The sequence below is a fragment of the Callithrix jacchus genome, chromosome 2 (genome assembly GCF_049354715.1).
Source record: "Callithrix jacchus isolate 240 chromosome 2, calJac240_pri, whole genome shotgun sequence".
Lineage (NCBI taxonomy): Eukaryota > Metazoa > Chordata > Mammalia > Primates > Cebidae > Callithrix > Callithrix jacchus.
Genome location: NC_133503.1, coordinates 170,035,616 through 170,041,615, shown reverse-complemented (window position 1 = coordinate 170,041,615; position 6,000 = coordinate 170,035,616).

Sequence of the window (6,000 nt, the reverse complement as noted above, 5' to 3'; positions counted from 1 at the left end):
CATTCAACGTAGTACTCAAAGTCCTAGCTAGGGTAATCAGACAAGAGAAATAAATAAAGAGCACCCAGACTGGTAAAAAGGAAGTCAAACTGTCACTGTTCGCCAGGTATATAATGTTATACCTAGAAAACCTAAGGATTCCTCCAAACAGTTCCTAGATCTGATAAACTAATTCAGTAAAATTTCAGAATACAAAATCATGTACACAAATCAGTAGCAGTGCTATACACCAACAACAACCAAGCTGAGAATCAAACCAAGAACGCAATCTCTTTTACAACAGCTGCAAAACAACAAACAAAAAAACCACTTAGGAATATGCCTAACCAAGGAGGTGGAAGATCTCTACAAGGAAAACTACAAAACACTGCTGAAAGAAATCACAGATGACACAAATGGAAACACATCCCATGCTCGGATAGGTAGAATCAATATAGTGAAAATGACCATACTGCCAAAAGCGATATGTAGATTTAATGCAATTCCCATCAAATTACCGTCATCATTCTTCATAGAACTTGAAAAAATAATCCTAAAATTTATATAAACCAAAAAAGAGCCTACATAGATAGCCAAAGCAAGGCTAAGCAAAAAGAAAAAATCTGGAGGCATTACATTACCTGACTTCAAACTATACTACAAGGCTCTAGTGCCAGATCTGCATGGTACTGCTATAAAAATAGGCACCTAGACCATTGGAACAGACCACATAAACTAAGAGAACCCAGAAATAAAGCCAAATACATACAGCCAACTGATTTTTGATAAAACAAACAAGAACATAAAGTAGGGAAACAACATCGTATTCAACAAATGGTGCTGGGATAATTGGCAAGCCCCATGTAGAAGAAAAAAACTGGATCTTCATCTCTCACCTTATACAAAAATTAAAGACTTAAATTTGAGACCTTAAACCATAAAAATTCTAGAAGATAACATTGAAAAAATTCTTCTAGATGTTGGCTTAGGCAAAGAGTTCAGGACCAAGAACCCAAAAGCAAATGCAACAAAAACAAAAAATAAAGAGACAAGACCTAATTAAACTAAAAAGCTTTTGCACAGCAAAAGAATCAGCAGAGTAAACACACAACCCACAGAGGAGAAAATATTTGTAAACTACACATCCAATAAAGGACTGATATTCAGTCTACAAGGAAATCAAACAAATCATCAAGAAAAAAATTTCTATCAAAAAGTGGGCAAAGGACATGAATAGACAATTCTCAAAAGAAGATATACAAATGGCTAACAAACATGAAAAAATGCTCAACATCACTAATTATCAGAGAAATGCAAATTAAAACTACAAAGAGTACCATTCTACTCCTACAAGAATGGTCATACTTTTAAAAAAAATCACAAAATAATAGATGTTGGTGTGGATGTGGTGAAAAAAGAACACTTTTATATTGCTGGTGGGACTGTAAACAAGTACAACTACTATGGAAAACAGGGTGGAGATTCCTTAAATAACTAAAAGTAGAAGTATCATTTGATCTTGCAATCCCACTACTGGGTATATACCCAGAGGAAAATAAGTAATTATATTAAAAAGACACTTATACATGCATATTTACAGCGGCACAATTCACAATTGCAAAATTATGGACCTATCCCAAATGCCCATTAACCAACAAGTGGATAAAGAAAATGCGGTATATATACACTGTGGAATACTGCTCAGCCATAAAAAGGAACAAAATAATGTCATTTGCAGCAATCTGGGTGGAGTTGAAGACCTTTATTCTAAGTGAAGTAACTCAGGATTGAAAAACCAAATATTGTATATTCTCACTTATAAGTGGGAGCTAAGCTATAAGGAATCAAAGCCATAAGAATAATATAACGGACTTTGGGGACGCAGGGAGAAGGGTGGGAGGGGGGTGACAGACAAAAGACTACACATCGGGTACCGTGTACACTGCTCGTGTGACAGGTGCACCAGAATCTCAGAAATCATGACTGAATAACTTACCCATGTAACCAAAACCACCTGTTCCCTAAAAATTATTGAAGTAAAATAAAATAATTTTAAAAATTATTATTAAATATAAAATTTCCCTTTAGTTCTGCCAGTTTTTGCTTCTGTTACAAAGTGTATGGCAACAGGATTATGATATATTCTTCATCAATTTTTTTTAATTTCATGAAATGCTTCTTTTTAGTAACTACTGTTTGAAAGTCTACTTTGTCAGAAATATTGTTACTTCAGCTTTCAATGATGTTGCTATGAATGATACTTTACCATAAACGATGCTATATTTGGCTATAAATAATGTTTACATTATATATATTTTCCATAATTTTACTTTTAATTTATATGTGTCTTTATATTTAAACTGCATTTCCTTTTGAATACAGTGTTGGGCCTTGATTTTCTTAAAGTTTAATTTGGTAATCTATGAATTTTAATTAGAGTTTTTAATTATATACAATAGATTCATTGGTCTAGTTAGGTTTAATCTACAATATTCTTACCTATTTTATCATTGTCTCATTTTTTCCTTGTGTCTTCTTTTTATTTCATTTTTTTCCTTTCCTGCTTTCTGTTGGCTTGAGTATTTGCTTAGTTTCCCATAATTTTCTTCATCACCTTTAGCTATATCATTGATATGGTTTGGCTGTGTCTTCACCCAAATCTCATCTTGAATTGTAGCTCCCATAATTCACATGTACTGTGGGAGGGACTCGGGGAGATTATTGAATCATGGGGTCAGTTTCCTCCATACTGTTCTCATGGTAGTGAATAAGTTTCAGGAGATCTGGTGGTTTTATAAGGGGAAACTCCTCTTGCTTGGCTCTCTTTCTCTCTTGTCTGCCACCATGTAAGATATACCTCTTTCATGTTAACCTATATATTGCCTATTTGCAATGTTCTTTCTTTCTTTTATGTTGATCTGAATTTCTATCTGGTATCATTTCCCTTCAGCTTAGAAAGTTTACCATTTTTACAATACATGTATAAAATTTCCTCAGTCTTTGTTATCTGGAAATGTCTTTATTTTGCCTTCATTGTTGAGGAATAATTTTTCTGGGTCTAAAAATAAAGATTTAATTTTGTCTTCTTCAGTATTTTAAAGCTACTCTATTATCTCCTGGCTTGCATTGTTCCTTATGGTATGAATAGTCATTCTTCTCATTGCTCTCACAATATGTCTTTTTCCTTTGTGTACTTTTAAGTCTTCCTCTTCATTTTTTGGCAATCTTAATCTTTCAACTGGTGTTTATTTTTATGCAATTTAACAAATTGACATTTGACAATATGCCTATTTTTAGTTTTATTGTGTGCTTTTCCAGATTGGATTTTGTCAAGTTTGGGGTTTTTAAATAATATATTTTCCATCATATTTAGAAAATGTTTGGCTACTTGTGTTTAAATGTTTTTCTGCTTCAACGTCTGCTTTTTCTTCTTCTGGGCTTTTAATTACACGTTTGACCATTTGTTATTGTTCCATAGGTCACTGAAGTTCTACTTATTATTTTTAGACTGCCTACTCTTTATGCTTTAGTTTGGATAGTTACTGTTGTCTTGCTACAAGTTCCTTTATCTTTTCTTCTGAATCTCTAATATGCTGTTAGTTCCATTCAATGAATTTTACATTTCAGATGAAAAATTTTTCAGATGTAGATCTTCCATCTTTTAAAAATAGCTTCTATTGCACTATTAAGTTTCACATCTGTTCATATATTACATTCATGTCTTAATTTTCATCTTTAAAATATTTATATTATTTTTTATAGGATTTATTGTCTTTTCTGCTAATTTTAACACCCATGTCATCTCTGAGTCCATTTCTTTTGACCATGTTTTCCCCCTGGTTACAATTCATATGTTCTTTCTTCTTGATTTTATGTCTGACATTACGGGTGCTACACTGGTTAACAGTCTAAAATATTTTGTCTTCTTTTAAATATTGCTTTTTCTTCTGGCAGGAACTTAATTTATTAGATAATTAGCTTTAATTAGTTAGAATTTTTAAAATTTTATTTTAGAATGTGTTAGCCCTTACACTATGATTAAAGTACATTATAATGAAAAGAAAAAAAAAAAAACAACCTTTTCTCTCTGGGTTTTTACCTGAATCTTCTGAGTGTTCAATGAAGTTTCTTCACTTAGTGTGATTAAAATTCCAGTGATCCCTAGCAATATACAGCACACAGTATATTCAGTAAGCTTCCTATTCTCCTGTGTATGGGTACCTTTGCATTTGGTCAAAGACTCAAGGAGACTCCAAGCTAATTCTAGAAATTTTCCTCAGCATAACTTCCTCCTCTGCATTATCTTACCCCACAAGTTCTACATTCCTCTTCTCCATTATGTTATCCTCAGAATTCCAGAAGCCTTACATTCCAATCTTTGTTTCCTCCACCCAGAAAGATATTTGTTCTATGCTTTGTCTCTACTTCTTTAAGCTGCAGTCAAGGAACTTCCCCTAAAAGAGAGCTGACATTTTTGTTTACCATCTGTACATTGCCTAAAAAGTTGCTTTACGTATTTTTTTATTTTATAGTTAATCACAGTAGGATGGGATGTCTAATAAACCCTATTTCATCATGGCATAACTGAAAGTGGAACATGAAATAAAGCAGTTTCTGGCTGGTCATGGTGACTCACACCTGTAATCCCAGCACTTTGGAAGGCTGAGGCTGGTGGATCATCTGAAGTCAGGAGTTTGAGACTAGCCTGGCCAACATGATAAAACCCCGTCTCTACTAAAAATACAAAAATTAGCCAGGTGTAGTGGCAGGCACCTGTAATCCCCGCTACTCCGGAGGCTGAGGCCAGAGAATGGCTTGAACCGGGAGGCAGAGGTTGTAGTGAGCTGAGATTGCACCACTGCAGTCCAGCCTGGGTGACAAAGTGAGACTTTGCCTAAAAAAAAAAAAGAAAAAAAGAAAAAAAAAACAGTTTCCACATTTACATGTCCTTTTGTGATCCTCATTGTTCTAAGTACAAAGGACTGGACTCATCCGATAACACACACACACACACACACACACACGAAATTGTGCAACCTGATACATAGATGCTAATGTGAGTGGTGTGTGTTAAAAGTCCTGTTGGTATGCATGGATTCATGCTACAGCATTTACTGAGTGAGCATTTGGACAGGCACTGTTCTAGGTTCTGGGTATGTGAAAATGAAAAGTCATACATGTATTCAGTTTCCTTTTTTGCAGAGGGAGGAGAAAAGACAGGTGTTGAGATAGGAAAGTTGGAACCTGAGAAAGGAATGTGAACAGGATGTGGAAATGAGTTTGTGGTTTATAGTTAAGGTTGAATTGAGGCTAGATCATAAATTACTTTCAATGGGGTCTTTATCCTCCAACAGTGGCTTGCAAATTTTATTGACCATGACCGATCAGAAAAAATACTTTTCCCCACATGTAAACCATATATACACATCCACCTTTAATCACACACACACACACACACACACACACACACACAAACATAACTAAAGCAAGCATATTTCAAAAAAACACATACGCATTTACCCTTACTATCTGAAATGCTCTTTGATAATTTGTATTTAATTTTATTCTACCTTGCTTCATTTATGAATGATTCTGGCATGACTTACTAAAGAAATTGCCTTAACTGTTACCAGATCAAGCCCCACAGTAGGTAAATACTGTTCCAGTGGAGTTCATGGAAGTATCTGAGTAATGACTAGCACGTGTCTTTAGGAATATAAACTGGACCAACTGCACAGGACATATTAGAAGGGAAAGTGTGATATTATAATTTACATATATTGGTTTTCATCCACAGCTCCTGGCTTGTAATTCCATACCCCTTGTTAAAGTAAATAGAATCTCTCCCTCTCTTACCTTCTTCTCCTCCCCTCCTTTTCACCTTCCCAAGGCAGGACTCTAATCTTACTATGGGTCATAAGACTCTCATTCCAGAAAGGGTCTTTCTTCATACCATGGAGGAAGGAATGCTGCACAGAGAGGCCATGAAGAATCTGAACAGACTGGCCTTTCTGGGTTTAG